Genomic DNA, 20,514 nt, shown 5'->3' with positions numbered 1-20,514 from the left:
TGAAGTGGCCATCACAAAGCTCTGACCTCAATCCTATAGAAAATGTGTGGGCAGAACTGAAAAGCGTGTGCGAGCAAGGAGGCCTACAAACCTGACTCAGTTACACCAGCTCTGTCAGGAGGAATGGGCCATAATTTACCCAACTTATTGTGGGAAGCTTGTGGAAGGCTACCCGAAACGTTTGACCCAAGTTAAACAATTTAAAGGCAATGCTACCAAATACTAATTGAGTGTATGTAAACTTCTAATCCACTGGGAATGTGATGAAAGAAATAAAAGCTGAGATAAATCATTCTCTCTACTATTATTCTGACATTTCACATTCTTAAAATAAAGTGGTGTTCCTATCTGACCTAAGACAGGGAATTTTAATTTGGATTAAATGTCAGGAATTGTGAAAAACTGAGTTTAAATGTATTTGGCTAAGGTGTATGTAAACTTCTGACTTCAACTGTATTTTTTGCAACATCATCCGCCTTAAACTTGAAAACACCTGCTGCTGCAGAAGTCGTCATCGTACTTACTATTAAAACACACGCTAGCTACTAGCGTGGGATGAATACTGCTTGCTATTGCCACTGATTCTATGCTCTTGCTCTCTCAAAAGTGACATGCCTAGACACTTTTTTTTGTACGGTTCCACCCATTGCAAGAGAAAATGTGGTTGGCTCATGCAATTCTGCTCTAATACAGTTGCATGTCAGGGAAAGGGGATACCTAGTCAGTTGCACAACTGAATGCATTTAACCAAATTGTGTTTTCCGCATTTAACCCAACCCCTCTGAATATACGTCATCAGCGCCCGGGGAGCAGTTGTTGTCGGGGTTTAACTGTCTTGCTCTGGCAGAACAGCACATTTTCCCACCTTACCGGCTTGGGGATTCGAATCAGTGACCTTTGACATCCCAATTCTGAATACTGTAAAACCAGTATGGTTCTAAAACAGAGCCTTGGGGAACACCATATTTAATTGGTGAATTATAAAGATCAGATACCTACAATTACATAAAACATTCTTTCAGTGACAATACATGATACACTTTATGTAATTAATCATCTTTGGGCTACAGAGAAACTATGCCAAAATGCCACATATTTGTATTGTCAATTATAGCAACTAAACACTTCACTACATATTTAAAAAAGAAACAATCAAGTTATGTTTAAGGGTTAAGGCCTAGCACCTTTTTTCAAGCCTGGCTGGTTTAACATGATCCTAATGAAGATATACATAACAGGATTGAAAAGTGGTGAACATATTAGAAAATAAACTAGTAAAAAGTGTAGGTGGAAGATGTGCAGTATCAATCACAAATAAACAGCCAAAGGAGAAGTTCAGCAAAGAGGCTATATGTGGTATACAAGTGTTAAACACTTTCTGTTTAGTCTCTTTTGAAGACAAACATATTTCTAGAATTCTTACATATGAGTATATGTTAGGAAATATAGTACATGGCAAAGAACGCACAGCTACAACAAGACCCCATATGATATTTTTGTGTAGTATTTTAACTAGCAAGCTTGACTAAGTAGTTGTCACAATACACTCTGTCTATAACATTACCACAAAATTACAGTTACAAACTCAGGGAGATAGGGATGGCGTTGATGAAAAAATTATCGAACCAGGACAGCAGAAATAAGCAACTAATTATTTTAGGTTTCATAATATTGTTATACAGTAGAGTGGTGGTTCCCCAACATTTTCACTCGGGCCTCCCTTCATCATTGGGGAACGTGTCTCATGTGTGTTCATGTGATATCTGGTGACGCAAACATTACAACAAAATCAATGGGCTAAAACATGTTTGCTGACATGAGCTAGTCGATCTGGACATTTCTGACAAGTTACAGTATAAACAGCAGTCTGTCTGCAATGACTGACATGACAACAGGTAAACTGCACTACCCAATATCGAAATTGCACCTTGTGCATTCGTCTATTATATCTTTCAAGAGCAAGTTGAAAGTCCGACTGAGTTCCTTAAAACATTACTTCTTACATTCAAAGGAAAAGTAGTAAATTTATTACATTTAAAGCCCGGGTGGGGGTGTGGGGGGGGGGGGGGGGGGGGGGGGTTACAAGTAGGCCGTCATTGTAATTAGGAATTTGTTCTTAACTGACTTGCCTAGTTAAATAAAGGTTAAATAAATAAAAAAGTGATGACACTTATGTAACGATAGTCTATATCGTCCTCCTCATCGGACGAGGAGAGGGGAGAAGGATCGGACCAATATGCAGAGTGGTTCATGCTCATGATGATTTATTAAAACCGAAACTGAACACTGAAATACAAAACAATAAACGAAGTGCAGAAAAGTGCAGAAAACTGAAACAGTACCGTGTGGTGAAAACACTAACACGGTAGACAAACACCCACAAAAAACACGTGAAACCCCGGCTGCCTAAGTATGATTCTCAATCAGGGACAACGATTGACAGCTGCCTCTGATTGAGAATCATACCAGGCCGAACACACAAAACCCCAACATAGAAAACAACACATAGACAACCCACCCAACTCACGCCCTGACCATACTAAATAAATACAAAACAAGGGAAAACAGGTCAGGAACGTGACAACTTATTGTCACCTTATTGTCACTCTAGGCTATCCTAGGCCTATAGTACACGTTCAGGTCCTACACTCCCAGAGGCTATGACAGAAGGAGTGCGTCCCAAATGGCACTCTATTCCCTGTATAGTGCACCACCTTTGACCAGAGGGCTCTGGTCAATATTGGGAATAGGGTACAATTTGGTATGCAGTCAAGACAAGCCGTGCCTCTCCTTGAGCCCCTCAGAGCACTACAGGTTAATAACTGCATTAATTGGTTCCCAGGGAACGAGGTGATCGAGTGGACTAATGACCTGGGACCTAATGACTCAATAAACATGTTTATTATGCTCTTGTTATTGGCCTCTGCTTTCCCCATGGTAAGGTATACAGGGAGTAAAAAAAGATACTGGTGTTTTGCACATCATTTTCAATGACAGAACTACAAAACTTTCTACAGCTTTTTACAGGATGAATGGAGTACATGACCAATGTGTGTTATACATACAATACATCATCATTACCCTTACTGTATTATTTTATTCTATGGGTCAAACATATCTGCACAGTGACCTTAGAAAAACAAGATTGGTATGTGGTTGTCCCATCTAGCTATTTTAAGATGAATGCACTAACTGTAAGTTGCTCTGGATATGAGCGTCTGCTAAGTGACTAAAATGTAAATGTGTATCTGGTCCTCCGATTTCTCCGAAATACAGTATATGCAGTATATTTGTTATTTTCAAATAACAAATATATAATTATCTGGAGTTTGTTAGGACATAATAAGAGATCCAAATTAGGCAACAGGTTCTTCTTGTGTCCCAGGTAGTTGACTTTCTGGTATGACTCAACATTTCTTAGGAATACCAAAGCTGGTCATCTGTCAGATAGCTGGCACAAAGATATCATGTTACATAGAACAGTTGTCCCTCAGAAAACATGACATGCATCCAGATCTCAGGCAGAATATAGTTTGAGATCTGTATTTCCTTGGATTTCTCTCTCAAAATGTCAAACAATCCCCAAGCTTGTATGTACCCTAAAGGGCTTATTTTCCATTAGCGATGTACAGTATGTAAGGGTGCCAGGTAAGGGTACCTTTTACATATTTACATCCAGTGTATCGATCCAGACAGTTTAGCATTTCATTCCAGACAGTTTAGCATTCTGTCACGGTCGTCTTGAGGTGAATGAATGGACCAAAGCGCAGCGTGATATGAATACATCTTCTTTTATTTTACGACGAAGATGAACACGAAACGAAACACTTATACAAACTATACAAAACAACAAACAACCGTGAAGCTACAAACGAAAGTGCACACACAAGCTACTTACGTTCAACATAGACAATCTCCCACAATCACCTAAAGCCTATGGCTGCCTTAAATATGGCTCCCAATCAGAGACAATTAATGACATCTGTCTCTGATTGAGAACCAAACCAGGCAACCATAGACTTTCCTAGAACTCTCTCCTGAACACAACCCCATACACTATACAACACCCCCTAAACAATACACACACCCTAAACTAGACAAAACACACAAACTTCCCATGTCACACCCTGACCTAACTAAAATAATAAAGAAAACAAAGAATACTAAGGCCAGGGCGTGACACATTCCATTTAAGTAAGGTTTTCAAACTAATGAACTTCTGTTTTTCTTAATTAAATAATAATAATAATTTATAAAGTGTTTTTCACTATAAAATAGTAATCTCAAAGTGCAGAAAATAATAAATGTACTAAAAAATGAGTACAAAACATATATAACCAAATCATGAAAGCAACAATCAAAGTCTAGAAGGAAAGATAAAGGCTTATAGAGATGAGTCTTAAGGCCTGCTTTAAAAGGCCCCAACAGTCTGAGCAACCCTGAGATAAAAAATGGCCCTCCATTGTGTTTATACAGGTTCTGGTGGTATGGAGGAGCACTTGGCATGGCTTAAATTTAGGGTACATGGAGGTTCATAGGGGAAGAGTAGGTCTTACAGGTAGGCGGGTCCGATTCCATTCAGCGATTTGTAGACAAGGAAGTGCATTTTAAAGTACACTCTTTGAGGGACAGATAGTCAATGGAGATCAGAAAGTGAATAAAAGGTAAATGACAATTTTATACAAATCAGCAAATGTTTTACAAGTCTGATTTTCACCATCCTCACCACCATTCATTATTGCACCTATAAGTAAACAACACACAAGTCAACATAACAAATATTGAACAATCAGGACAGGTCACACTAATGTTTAGCTTATGTTTTGGGTACAGACCTACAGGTATAATGTTTTTACAAGCCTGTCTGATTTTAGCCATCCTAACTCCAAACACAATACAATCCTAACTCCAAACACAATATGATTTAAAAGTGGCTGCCACATGAGATAGTACACCGACAAAATGGTGTGTACAGTTGGAACATTTTTCATAGGGCTATCAAATCTACTCTGGACCAGATTTAAGAAATAGCTGAAAGAGAAGTTGAGCAGCAAGGCCAGATGAGGAGTACAGGTGCTGAAAACTCTGTCTGGTCTCGATGGAAGATTTCAAACAAATAGTCACAATCTTAATATAAGAGAATACAATAGTAATAAAGGTACAGGGACACCCATAACACTACTACAGAGTCCATAGATGTTATTAACTGTCGTGTCTGAAGTTGAACAGACAAGTTTTACTACCAGGTAGTTGTCACAATACACTTTGTCTATGACGTTTCCACACAATCACAAACGAATGGTTAAAGACAGTGTTTTGATGCTTTTAGCAAAAGAGTACAACCATATTAGACACATTAAAATACACACCCTGTTGGGTGTCATTATGTTGTTATACTGTAGTGGAGAACATATAGCAAGGTACCTGTCATAGGACATCGCTGCTAAATTGCTGAATTCAATAGTTCCTTATGTTTATATGCAGAATATCTGTAGGTAACAGCACACAGTGGAAACTGTATGGTCATCTGAAACCAAATGAGTCATGAGAGCAGGAAACAAACCAGTGCTCCCATACAAGTCATTTACAAACAAACTGCACAGAAACAGATACATTGGTTCATGAAGGCTTCTTTCCATACATATAACGACAATAAACACTGTGTTCGCAAAAACTATGGAGACGTATAACACAGTTATTATAATGAAATAAAAGTACTTTAAGACACTGTGTAACGATTCTCTTCGTCTGAGGAGTATGAAGGATCGGACCAATATGTATGTTCTGTGTCAGTGGACTATTCCACACTAAACTACTATCACATCACTGACCTTTTTAAAGGAAGAAAACACCCAGTATACAGCAGTGTGTTCACTTGAACTCCAATGACACAAATAATTAAATTGTCATGGTGTGACTCTCAGCCTACTGTGGGGGTTAGGTAAGTGCTTAGGCAAATGATTGGTTGATGGAGATTACTGACATGTCTGGGGAGGTGATTGACAAGGTTAACAATTCTGTGATTTTATTTGACCATGTGAAAAACAGCTACTGTGTAATTTAAATAATACAGTATAGGTTAAATGGAATTGATCCATCAATGCTTAATCTTGAGAACACTACACAGAAAGATTGCTGAACCTTTTCCTAGCTTTTAGTTGTCCTGAATGGTTGAGATTCTCAAGATTAAGTGTAGAACTTTATATCAACTACAAATGTATCAAAATACACATTTTACATTTAATAACAAAATATATACTATATTTAATAAATTGTTTTTCTCCCACTGTAAAATTAGTAAAATAAAAAAAATGTATCCTCCAAAATTTACAAATATCTTGTTCTGTATTGCAATGACAATCTTTTGTGTTCTATCTCCATAGTTGATTGAATTTATAGCAGGTGAAATAATCAAAAAATACAGATAGTTTCTCCCCAATTTGGTGTGATATATGACTCAATATCAAATCTGCTGTGGAACAGCTCAAATGAACAACCAAGTATTACGTTTTAAAAAGTTATTACGGGCCACCCGGGTGGTGCAGTGTTCTAGGGCACTGCATCGCAGTGCTAGCTGCGCCACCAGAGTCTCTGGGTTCGCGCCCAGGCTCTGTCGCAGCCGGCCGCGACCGGGAGGTCCGTGGGGCGATGCACAATTGGGCTAGCATCGTCTGGGTTAGGGAGGGTTTGGCCGGTAGGGATATCCTTGTCTCATCGCGCTCCAGCGACTCCTGTGGCGGGCCGGGTGCAGTGCGCGCTAACCAAGGGGGCCAGGTGCACGGTGTTTCCTCCGACACATTGATGGTTGCGTTGTGCTTCGGAGGACGCGTGGCTTTCGACCTTCGTCTCTCCCGAGCCCGTACGGGAGTTGTAGCGATGAGACAAGATAGTAATTACTAGCGATTGGATACCATGAAAATTGGGGAGAAAAGGGGATACTTTTTTTTTTTTTTTGAATTTAGAAGAAAAAAAAATCAAAAATTATTACATTTGAGACACATGTTGTCATCACTTTAGTTTGTCCAGATTTGGTTACATTTAGGCAAACTGCAATGATTATGGTGTAGGAATAGATTCTAATAATCTTTATAGTTGAGGTGTATATGTTAACGTACAAGATATCTGAACATGCCAATTTCCCTATTGAGTAGTTGTGACAATGATTTTTAATGACACACAGTTCAAGCCAAAGTTTAACTATTCTATTTTCTATTCTCCTAGCAGATAGATCAAGCTTGAGAAGCTAACACCATTTTACATATTCTTGACCTTATCATAATTTTCACTCTCAGGTCACAGGTCAACATAGTATGATCAACAATATGTGTTTGTTAGGCCCAGTTCAATATTGTTGCATCATTCACATCAGACCAGTCTGAAGGGAGGACATTAAGCCTAATGCCACTCTAAACCTCCCTGGGACTAACCCTTCAATTGGCCTAACGAGAGGCAAGAGACGGTAACCAAGGCCTACCTTTGTTGTTGTTTCAGTCTCTCTGATCTCACAGGTAGGTGTTGCTATAAGGTTTTCAAGGGAATTGAGAGATACAGTGGACTAATGACCTGTTTTCTGAAGACTGACGGCCAACAAATACAGTAAACACCCTAAGGCATTAGGATAATGGACAGGCATCCAAGTCGTTACTTAACATCCCAATGTCTCTGCGTTTCTATGTGGTATGCACTTTATGTTATGTCTCAAACACACAATATTACATATAATGTTTTACCTTCCCTTGAAGAAATTCCCTATAAATAGAGTGCATTTCAAAACACTGAAATCCCAAATGAGTTATCTTTGTAATGATTGCAATTTCCAGCAAGACTAAAACAAGTGGCCATCTGTCAAGTTGCAGGCATAAGGGTATTGTGTTTCAGTCATCCCTAAGCCTAATATTAGTCAGGCCTGTGTACTACAGGTGTAGGATCTTTAGGTATATGAAAAAAAAACATTGACAAATTATTTGATAAAATATTGAATTTGGCCTTTATTACTACAGCTCATCGATACGCAATTAATAACACATTCGTAAATGTCAAAAAAGACAATCCAAAAAATAAATCACAACGAATAAGGTTTCGAAGTGTTAGGCATATATTTTAGAGATATAAGAAAGCTAAGGAAATATTTGCGTTTTTTTGGACACATATTTAACCCCTTATTTTTGTTGGCACAAAACTACCTCCGTACTTCCATTTGTTTGTATGGGTTACCTTCAGATGAGTCCTGTGACACTGAGCAAAACAGAGAACACCATCGAGTTCGTGAGAGTCTCCCCTTTCCATAGTGGGGTCATACATGTATTAGTAGATAGCTCAAACGGTTCGGGCGGTACAGAAATAAGTTGGCAAATCAGAGTTATCGACTTCAGACGAGTTCCGTGACACTTGTGGGTACATTCAAAGATATACATTTTGCTCATCAGTGCCCCCTCAACATTTTGGGGAGCATGATGCCCCTGGCTGGATGTGTTGTGCCACATCCGACGAGTGTCGGAGCCAGTGTCGTACGATTCGATCTTAGTCCTGTATTGACGCTTTGATGGTTCAGATATCACATGAACACACATAAGACATGTTCCCCAGTGATGAGGGGGCCCGAGTGAAAAGGTTTGGGAACCACCGCTCTACTGTATAACAATATTACAAAAACTAAAATCATTAGTGTCTTAATTCTGCTGTCCTGGTTGTATTATTTTTCATGGATGTCATCATTATATCCCTGAGTTTGCGGTAATGTTATAGACAGTGTGTATTGTGATAACTAGTCGGTAGTCAAGCTTGCCTGTTCAAATATTACACGAAAATATCATATGGGGTCTTGTTGTAACTGTGCTTTCTTTGGCATGTACTATATTTCCTAACATATACTCATATGTAAGAATACTAGAAATATGTTTGTCTTCAAAAGAGACTAAACAGAAAGTGTTTAACACTTGTATACCACATATAGCCTCTTTGCTGAACTTCTCCTTTGACTGTTTATTTGTGATTCTACAAGGCAGACATGATACTGCACATTGTCCTCCTATACTTTTAAATCCTATTATGTATGGCATTAGGATCATTAAAACCAGGCAGGCTTGTAAAAAGGAACTAGGCCTTAACCTATTTTTGTAATATTGAATTTAGTGTTTTTGTAACGCCCTGGCCATAGAGAGGCTTTTATTCTTTATTTTGGTTAGGCCAGGCTGTGACTAGGGTGGGCATTCTAGTTTCTTTATTTCTATGTTTTCTATTTCTTTGTTTTTGGCTGAGTGGTTCCCAATCAGAGGCAGCTGTCTATCGTTGTCTCTGATTGTGAATCATACTTAGACAGCCTTTTTTCCCACCTGTGTTTTGTGGGTAGTTATTTTCTGTTTAGCTGTTTTGTTGCCTGACAGAACGGTTCGCTTTCGTTTTCTACTTTGTTATTTTGTTGCGGTGTTCAGTTTTATTAAAAATCATGAACGCCTACAACGCTGCACCTTGGTCTCCTTCTTCAACCCACGAGAGTCGTTACAGTTTTGTGTTTTTTAAGTTGCTATATTTGACTATACAAATATTTGGCATTTTGCCATAGTTTCTCTGTAGCCCAAAGATTATTTAAAAAATGGTTTTGTGTATTGTCACTGAGAATGTTTTATGTAATATTAGGTATCTGATCTTTATAATTCACCAATTAAATATGGTGTTCCCTAGGCTGTTTTAGAACCATTCTGGTTTTATACAGTATTCAGAATTGGTGTGAAAATGTATGTTCTGCTGGCAGATGTTTGGATTGGTTCCCTGCAAACAAAAATTTGTTGTTGGGACGTCCCCGGAATGTCACAAAATCATCGGTCAGGATGTTGTGACATGGTCCCCTAGAGGTTTTGTTTAGTTCCCGGTTATTCCTGGGGGCTTCCCCGATGACTTTTTAGATTCCGTTTTAAATTCTAATTCATCTTATCAATAATTTAATGATATTCTGATAGCATCTCTTCAGTTTTTTTAAATTCATTTTGGAAAGAGTAGGGTTAATACTGAAGCAAAAATATCAGGGGTTTTCTTTGGTGGTCTCTGGGTAGAAAAATCCAGCTAGTTCAGCCAGCCATTGCCTAGGCCTTCAGAAGCTGGGTGACAGGTAGCCTAGCGGTTAAGAGTGAGTCAGTAACCGATAGGTCACTGATTCGAATCCTTGGGCTGGTAAGGTGCAAAAATCTCCCGTTCAATGCAGTTAACCCCCGACAACAACTGCTCCCTGGGCGCTGATGATGTAGATTCAGAGAGGTTGGGTTAAATGCGGAAGACACAATTTGGTTGAATGCATTCAGTTGTGAACTGACTAGGTATCCCCTTTCCCTGTCATTCAACTGTATTAGAGCAAAATTGTGGAGTGAGAATGGAATGAACCAACCACATTTTGACTTGCAATGAGTGGTACTGTACAAAAAAAATAAGTGACTTATCTAGGTACGTGTAACGCACGTCGTCGGGAGAAGGAGAAGAGGACCAAGGTGCAGCGTGTTCATATTTTTTTATAAAAATACGCAACACTTGACAAAACAAAAAACACGACAATCGAACAGTCCTGAAATGTGAAAACAAACACTAAACAGGAAACAACCACCCACAAACACAGGTGGGAACAGGCTACCTAAGTATGATTCTCAATCAGAGACAACGATAGACAGCTGCCTCTGATTGAGAACCATACCAGGCCAAACACACAGAAATACAAAACAAGGACAACATAGAACACCAGACATAAAATACCCACCCAAACTCACGCCCTGACCAACCAAAATAGAGACATAAAAAGGATCTCTACGGTCAGGGCGTGACAGTACGTCACTACTGAGTGCGCAAGAGTAAAGAATCAGAGGCAATAGCAAGCAGTAATCTTCCCACGCTAGTAGCTAGCGTGTGTTTTAATAGTGTGACAATGGCGACGACAACTGCATCAGCAGCAGATGTTATCAACTTCAAGGTGGATGATGTTGTAATCTTTATTATATATATTTTTTAAACTTTTAAACGTACAATCCACCTGCAGTGAAGCTCGTCAACATTTACATTACATTTTAGTCATCTAGCAGATGCGCCCATCCAGTGGACCCACAGGAGCAACCAGCCCAGGCATTGGATGTAACAACCTTTTTTGTGTCATTGATGATTTTTTGTTTTTGTATTTTTTTAACCGTCATATTATGGAGCAACTTCACTCTCACTCATCTTCAGTTCCAGATTCCAACCCTCGGTTTCCATCATCCCATCCCACCTATATATGCCGGGCATGCCCTTCGAATTTCAGCTCATTAAGTGAAGCTATGGTGTCTGTTATTTTTCTTGTTTTTTTGGTTTGATTAAACATAGGCTATTGAAAAATCTTTGTTCCCTCTGAAGGCTAGGTTGAATAGTCTCGGTTCGCCACTGCGTTTTTAGGACATTCTTGGGACATTGTGTCATTGTCCCCTGGATCTTTTTTATAGTTCCCAGTTTTTCACTTGACGGTAGAAAAGAAACATTCCCCCCCCCCAAAAAAATAGATATCCAGGGCATGCATACCCTTGTTTCATTACACATCACTCCTTGCTACTGTTGGCAAGCCCATCAAGTCCCTGATTTGTGAACCACTGATCCATTCACAGCTCTTTGTCTTTTGCAATGTTAGGGAAACCCCCCTACACAGTGCTTTTACCATATGTTTTCAACTAACATATTTGACATACTGTAAATGATTACATTGTGCATGTTCATTCATACAGTAATTACTATTCAAATATGTCCTCACATGGGACTTTAACTCTCAACCTCTTCCTGAATAGCATTCCGATATTCCTGCATAGCATTCCCATATTCCTGCTATGCCACCGTGTCTGTCAATGACTGATTTCACTTTTATTCCTACACTTTACACTTCAAAGTAAATCTCAGCTCTGTTAAAAATACACTCAAGTAAAACTATTATACTTGTAGTGATTCTGGAGTACGATTAAAACCAAATAATATGCCCCACCAACATTAGACAACTATACTGAAAACCTAAACTCAAATAGTTTAAATAAGAAAATGAAATCAATGATAAGAGAATAGTCAGATTAACTGATTGTCAACCACCGGTCCTGGCAACCCACCTAAAGATGGCAACCATCATTGCGCACACTTGCGCCCCATCGTTAAGCACACCTGGACTTCATTACCACCCTGATTTCTCTCCCTTCATATAGCCCTCAGCAGCCTCAGTCAGTATGAGTCTCCTGTTTTGTATTTTCTAAATGTTTATTATTATTAAACTCAGCTTCTGCACCTGCTTCCTGACTCCCTGCGTGAACATTACAGAATACTGCCTCAGATATTATGGAAGCAGCAGAAGATTACACCATCTTCCAGATGGTCGAGGAATAGGGTCCTCTACTCCACCAACACCACGACTGGCTGGCTCTACTGTGTACGACCATGAAGGAGGCTCTCCACTTGCTCGACACCACCAGCGAGGTTCTCCATACCTCTCATGGAGGGCCTCCTACCACGGGTCATCACAGTGAGCCAGTCCCCCAGTCTAACCAGTCATCCACCTAGGTATATTCCGCCTATCAGATGGGAGCCCCCACCACAGAGAGGTCAAAGGTTGCCATAGTAATTTCTCTGCTAACCGGACAGGCGTTGGAGGGGGCAACGGCCAACTGCGGAGTACTTCCTCACCTTTCGGACTGTAGCAGCCTCCAGCGCATGGAATGAACATGTGCTCCGCACTCTATTCAGCAGACAACATATCCTTGGACATTCTCATCACGATGGCCATTTATCTTAACCTTCTTCGGGTGCGCCGGTGTCGACCTCGCCACTCACCTCCCTCCTTTGGCTGTCCTGAGGCAGAGCCTGAACCCATGGCAGTAGGGTTCGCCGGAGACAGCTAGCACTCTGTCCCTATTGTGGCCAGGAGCGGCACCAGCTTCAGTGGTATCCGGTGCGTCCTAACCCTGGGGTCCACTAGAGTAGAGGGGCGGCCCTGTGACCTTCCGTATCCCAAGGTAGGTGTGAGTAATCCATTATCATCACCAACTTTAAACATCAACTATCTGAGCAGCTAACCGATCGCTGCAGCTGTACATAGTCCATCTGTAAATAGCCCACCCAGACCCACCCATACTGTTTTATTTGATTTACTTTTCTGCTCTTTTGCACACCAGTATCTCTACTTACACATCATCATCTGCTCATTTATCACTCCAGTGTTAATCTGCTAAATTGTAATTATTCGCTCCTATGGCCTATTTATTGCCTACCTCCTCATGCCTTTTGCACACACCACACTGTATATAGACTTTCTTTGTTCTACTGTGTCATTGACTTGTTTATTGTGTTGTTGGCTTGTTTATTGTTTACTCCATGTGTAACTCTGTGTTGTCTGTGTCACACTGCTTTGCTTTATCTTGGCCAGGTCGCAGTTGTAAATGAGAACTTGTTCTCAACTAGCCTACCTGGTTAAATAAAGGTGAACAAATAAAATAATTGTTTTCCGCCAAACTCTTGCTGGTTCCCATTTCACTGCTGGCTGTCCCTGAAGTGTTGTCTCTACAACTCTAGAGGACTTTATCGACCAGGCCCTTGCCTCCTCCCTGAATTTAACTTCATAACCCCTCTCCTTTTCCTGTCCAAGCTCTGGATATGTGACCATTGGGATCTGGCACAATTATGTCACAGTACCCCCTCACCCTCACAGTGGGACGCAAGCACCAGGAAAGCCTTCACTTCATCACCACCCGTACACAGTCATCCTCAGCCTCCCGTGCCTCCAACTTCATAACCCTACCATCTCCTGGTCAAAGATGAGAATCACCGCCCGGGGACCAGGATGCCAGACAACCTGCTTTACCACACCTGCTTTACCGTGGTTCCACGGCAGTGGAGGGTCCTGTGAGTGTCCTCCAGCCTATCAATCGGTCCTCCAGTACCGTTGGACCCGTGTTTTGGGACTTAGATGTGGACATCTGTCAGGCTCTGGAAGGAACCCGCTCCTGCCACCTACCCTCCAGAGCGCATCTATGTCCCCACAGGGGAGAGAGATCGGTTGTTGACCTGGGTACACACATCCCTCACTGCTGGACACCCAGGTATCACCCCGCACCATCTAATCCCTGTCCGATAAATACTGGTGGCCCACCTTGGCACAGGACATCGCCCACTATGTCAACTCATGTTCGTTATGTATTCAATGACCATCTGGAGGACATCATTTCCGTCTGTGGTCCCCAATTCATGTCGCGGGTCTGGAAAGCCTTTATGGAGAAGCTGGGGGCCACGGTAAGCCTCACATCCAGGTACCGGCCTCAGTCTAACAGGCAGGTGGAGAAGACCAACCAAGAGCTGGGGAGGTTGTTGAGGAATCACTGCCAGGACCGGTAGGGTGAGATGCCCCAGTTATTTCCCTGGGTGGATTACGCACAGAACTCACTTCGTCACACCTACACCGGGTTGACTCCCTTCCAGTGCGTTCTGGGATATTATCTAGCCTTGGCTCTGAGGACTCTGAGCTAGACCGCGGCCCCTGCAGTCGATGAGTGGTTCCGGCGAGCAGAGGTGTGGAACGCCGCTCACATGAGGCTCCAGCCCGCCGTCAGAAGGATCTGGTGGACCGCCACCGCAGTGAGGCATTTTTGAATACGTTCAGTACACTTCTCCTGTTTTGTACTTTCTTCATGTATATTATTATTAAACTCACCTTCTGTATCCGCTTCCTGACTCTCCGGGTATACGTTATACAGATAACTAAAATTACTGTGGAGCTGGCACTGTTTTGCTGCACAGAGATGTATTATAGGTAATGGATGTGCAGAGGGGTGACTTCTGAAATTCAACAGACTTTGTGGCAAAGCAGAAACATCAGTATACCCCAAGTTCAAATCCCAGGTGGGGTCATGATGAAAAGTCAGTACTAAGTAATCCTGTCAAAGATTTGAAAATTATTTTTAGCTGACCAGCGTACCACTTACCTGAACAACCATACCATTGATTTTATAATGGTTTATGGACACCTGGGAGCAAAAACCTCAAGGGGACCATGACAACTTCCCAAGAACGTCTTAAATATACTCAGGGACATCCCTGGGACAATCCGGGAACTAGAACTCCAGGGAACCATCCCAAAAACATCCCCGGGATAAACCGGGAACTAGACAACCTTAAGCAGCCCATGACAACACGTCCTGACAACTTTAGATGACCATTTTGTGACATTCCAGGGATGTCCTAACTTTTTTTTGTTTGCAGGGACGTGTAGAACACTAGTAACCTGCCTAAATGACTACCGACCCGTAGCAGTGTTTTGAAAGGCTGGTCATGGCTCACAACACCATTATCCCAGAAACCCTAGATTCACTGCAATTTGCATACTGCCCTAACAGATCGACAGATGATGCAATCTCTATTGCACTCCACACTGCCCTTTAACACCTGGACAAAAGCAACACCTATGTAAGAATGCTATTCATTGACTACAGTCCAGAGTTCAAAGCCATATTGCCCTCAAAACTCATCAAAAAGCTAAGGACCCTGGGACTAAACACCTCCCTCTGAAACTGGACTTCCTGACGGGCCGGCACCAGGTGGTAAAGGTAGGTAATAGCACATCTGCCACACTGATCCTCAACACGGGCCCTTCAGGAGTGTGTGCTCAGTCCCCTCCTGTACTCCCTGTTCACTCAGGACTGCACGGCCTGGAACAACTCCAACACCATGAAGTTTGCCGATGACACAACAGTGGTAGGCCTGATCACAGACAACAACGAGACACCCTATAGGGAGGAGGTCAGAGACCTGGCCATGTGGTGCCAGAACATCAACCTCTCCCTCAACGTGATCAAGACAAAGGAGATGATTGTGGACTACAGGAAAAGGAGGACACGAGCACTCCCCCATTCTCATTGACGGGGCTGTAGTGGAGCAGGTTGAGAGCTTCAAGTTCCTTGGTGTCCACATCACCAACAAACTAACATGGTCCAAGCACACCAAGACAGTAGTGAAGAGGGCACGACAAAACCTATTCCCCCTCAGGAGACTGAAAAGATTTTGCATGCGTCCTCAGATCCTCAAAAGGTTCTACAGCTGCACCATTGAGAGCATCCTGACTGGTTGCAACACTGCCTGGTATGACAACTGATTGGCCTCCGACCGCAAGGCACTACAGAGGGTAGTACGTACGGCCCAGTACATCACCGGGGTCAAGCTTCCTGTCATCTATAACAGGCGATGTCAGAGGAAGGTCCAAAAATCGTCAGACTCCAGCCACCCTAGTCATAGACTGTTCTCTCTGCTACCGCATGGCAAGCGGTACCGGAGCACCAAGTCTAGGTCCAAGAGGCTTCTAAACAGCTTCTACCCCCAAGCCAAAAGACTCCTGAGCATCTAATCAAATGGCTACTCTATGCTGCTACTCTGTTATTATCTATGCATAGTCACTTTAATAACTCTACCTACATGCACATATTACCTCCTTTACCTCGACTAACCGGTTCCCCCGCACATTGACTCTGTACCGGTACCCCCTGTATATAGTCTCACTATTGTTATTTTACTTCTGCTCTTTAATTACTTGTGCCTGTTATTTCTTATTCTTATTTTTATTTTTTTAACTACATTGTTGGTTTGGGGCTCATAAGTAAGCATTTCACTGTTTCACTGTTATATTCGATGCATGTGACTCATACAATTTGATTTGATCACACAATGTCCTAATGACTCAAATTTAAGTGGTGAGAAATTGCTCCTCAGAAATTGCTCCTCAGTGACATCATAGTAATTTAGAGGGAACTAGACAAGTCCCGAGAACAATCTGAAAACGACCATCATGCAACATCTCCTTGTGGTCATTGAATGCCTCATCGATAACGTCCGACACATAACTTCCGACCGCAAGGCACTACCCTCTGTAATGCCTTGCGGTCGGAGGCCAAGCAGTTGCCATAACAGGCAGTGATGCAACCAATCCCATGTGAGCATACACTATGGTATATTTAGAGGCTAACAGGACAAGTTATTGGAGCAGTCTCCTCTGTCAAGATAGAAGACATTTCATGGATACAAGTTTTATTTTTTTATTTTACACCTCAGAAGTCTGATCATGCACTGGTAATTTTGGGAACTTTTTTTGTTGAGAAATAAGATTGAGGGAGGATGTGAATTAGTTTTGTTAAAACTATTGTGTTTAGTCTGAGCCTAAACAGAATCAAATGATTCACACTTGAATTCATTCACCTGCATACACACTGAAACCTTGTAAGGACTAAGAATTGCTGCATTGACCAGAGGAAGAAAATTAACAAAAGCTATGGAGAACTCAACCCAAGTCAAGTTCTTTTATCTCTTTGGCTTACAAGAGACATTTATCAACAAATCAGTATATTTTCTCTTGTCTCTTATCACATACCTCATCATCACTGTGAATCTGACTCTGATCATAACAATCATTCAGGAGAAAGGTCTCCATGAGCCCATGTATATCTTTCTGTGTAGTTTATGTGTCAATGGATTGTATGGAACTGCTGGTTTCTACCCCAAGTTGTTACTGGACCTTCAGTCAGATGTTCAGGTGATATCTTATGGTGGATGTTTCACTCAAACCTATGTAATATATACATCTGTCATGTGTGAAATGTCTACTCTAACAGTGATGTCTTACGACAGGTATGTGGCAATATGCAGACCACTACTATACCATTGTGACATCTTTAACTGTTAGAAAGTTACTCTTATTTTCTTGGTGTTATCCTTTATTTACAGGACTCACAGCAGTTAGTTTAGCCGTCAGAATTCCTTTGTGTGGATCTCGCATTGATAAGATCTTCTGTGACATTCCGTCTATACTGAAACATGCATGTTTACCCATTACCATCAATCAGAATTTGAACAAATGTATGATATTGGTTCATGTTTTAGAGATACTTTTCATTGTATTTTCTTACTGTCAGATTGTAAGGACTTGTGTAAAATCAGCTAAGGGAAGGATTAAGTTCACACAGACATGTGTGCCACATTTAATAACAATATTTATTTTCATCACAGTGACCCTGTTTGACACATTGCAAGGGTGGAATAATGTAAATATTACGCTAAATATGCGTAACGCAATGGCCGTACAATTCCTTATTATACCACCTGTCTTAAACCCTGTCATATATGGACTTAACCTCCAGCAGATTCGAAGGGCAGTTTTTAGAAAGTGTAATGCACATAAAATCATTGATATGAAACGTTAGTTACATGATCTTACACAACATGCAGACTTCCTCATATCAGAAGTCAACAAAAATAACGGTAAATTCTGCCAAAACTGGTGCAATGTAAAATGGCTCCCTATTTCTTGATACCTTTCGCAAGTGGCGCAACTTTGGTTTTAGAAGTGTAGGGGGGGAGGCCCTCCCCTATTTTTCTGTGGCATCTAATGCTATTTCCCTGCATTTCTACTAGTGCTGTACACAACAACAAAAACATCTTGGTCAACCAAGAGTAGTCTTTTCTTTCGACCAATCAATCTGTGTAGATTTTAAAACATGTAATTTTCCATATATAGACCCATCTGATGTGCCTATTTATCTTACCATTTCTACCAACCTGTGAGACAGCTTTGATTTTCATAGGCACATATCGTGGAACACTTTGTATCACAAAATAATTGTCTGTGGTTAATCTACATTCTAAAATATGAATCTAAATGAAAATGATACAAATCTAAAATTCACTTTTATTGCCACTGCCAACTATGTAAAAAAAGCCTACATAAAGCCAACACATACAAATATTGCAGCCTGCAGGCAGAAAAATATCCTGGTAAATATAAATATCCTATGAATCGCATTGGCTACGCATGACCTGTCTTCAACGAACTCTAACACTGTATCAACTATCAACTGGGTCAGGTATTTTATGATGTTTCCACTGGATCAGAGCATTACATTTTTCCCTTTCATGCCAAGTCGTTATGGAAAGGGAGAGAGATGGAAATATTGTTCATTGTTCATTTCCATGAGCATAGCTATCAGCTGTATGTACAATAGTGAAGTCCTTTGTCTCTTCCCCCGTTCTTTCTTACATGCCCCTTCCTTTTCATTTTTGTAACAAGCTATCATATCGGGTTAATAATCAATGTGTAAGCTATCCTGTTTGTGTGTTTATGTAGTTAGTGAGTATATAAATAATTAAGCCAATTTGTATATCGTTGATTCATCATTTATGCTAGGGTTCGTGCATATTTGAAGTCAACGACGTTCAGAATGAGACTGAAGTTAAATAAGAATTAATGAATTGACTGTGACTGATGTAAGAGATCTTTAAGAGTGAATTCGGAAAATGGTAACTCGTTAAATAAACTTTTACCGTGGTGCCCAAGATTACTACTTAATTAATTGTTATATGGTTAATTTAATTGGGTAATAATGAAACGTAGTTAATTGATTTTATAAAATAACAGTCAAACACATTAATGACAGCAAAGACACAGGTGCGCGTCCTTATTCAACATTGACACGAGAGTTTCAAACACAAAACTATGAATAAATTGACAAAACTCGTAAATGGAATGGAATAAACCAAAACGTGTTTCTCACAAGTGGATCATTGGTTGTGAGTTCTGCAAAACACATGGCCACTCCGACATTGAGAACGGTAAATTACTGTAATAATAATATATTCAATGCATTAACAGAAATTACCGTAACCAAATAAACATTGCAGATTAGCAATTATGGGAATTGACAGTAAATGTAGGCTACTACTAGTGATATTTATAATGGGTAATTGATAGACATAGCAAACAATGCACACAATGAAGTTATGAAACAATGAATACCCATGAAATGGCGGGAGAGAGCACATTCTGTAGAGAGACATGCCTTGTGCGTCTGAGCCACAATCACCATATTCTTGGACCGTGGCTTCCCTGTGGCCTCCTCATTGAGACAGGCGCGAATCAGTGTCTCATGTACCATGAAAAATATATATTTGTGAATATTTGACAAAAATAAATGTAATGTCTTCAATATAGACCCCTTTTGTCATGCAATATTCCATAAGGCACCCAGAATGTGGGGGGTCACGTCCCCCCCATCCCCAGTGAAAGTTGCGCCCCTGCCTATTGCCATAGTCTGTGATTTACAAATATTACAAGAATAGAGTAATTGTAGCAGACTTCCAGAGCAGGAAAACACTTGAAGGCATCCCAAATGGCACCCTATTCCCAGTATAGTTCACTACTTATGACCAGAGCCAAAGTAGTGCACTATAAAGTTTATAGGGTGAAATTGATAGAACAAATTTGTGACTCCTTATGCAGTTAAGAATTTTCTAAAAAAGAATAACAATATGGAAAGCTACTCTTTCAATATATATTATTCCCACTGGGTGCTTTATTCATAATTCTGTCAAAAAATAATGTCAATAATGCTTGTGTTTACACAAATCCCAATTTTTTTATAGTTTTTTTTAAATAACTTGTGATAATGCATCTATGTGCTTATAACCAGGCCTCCTCAGTGTATCTCAAAATAAATGTATATT

The 20,514-nt window shown here is 40.7% G+C and overlaps 1 pseudogene; it reads left to right on the top strand.

Moving 5' to 3' along the window:
• Window positions 1–17,290: 17,290 nt before the first annotated feature.
• Window positions 17,291–18,218, top strand: LOC139547507 (olfactory receptor 1D2-like; annotated as a pseudogene).
• Window positions 18,219–20,514: the final 2,296 nt, after the last annotated feature.

The sequence above is a fragment of the Salvelinus alpinus genome, chromosome 21, assembly GCF_045679555.1.
Source record: "Salvelinus alpinus chromosome 21, SLU_Salpinus.1, whole genome shotgun sequence".
Classification (NCBI taxonomy): Eukaryota; Metazoa; Chordata; class Actinopteri; order Salmoniformes; family Salmonidae; genus Salvelinus; species Salvelinus alpinus.
Note: the sequence above shows the minus strand (reverse complement) of the source record. Positions and strands in the feature narration are given on the sequence as shown.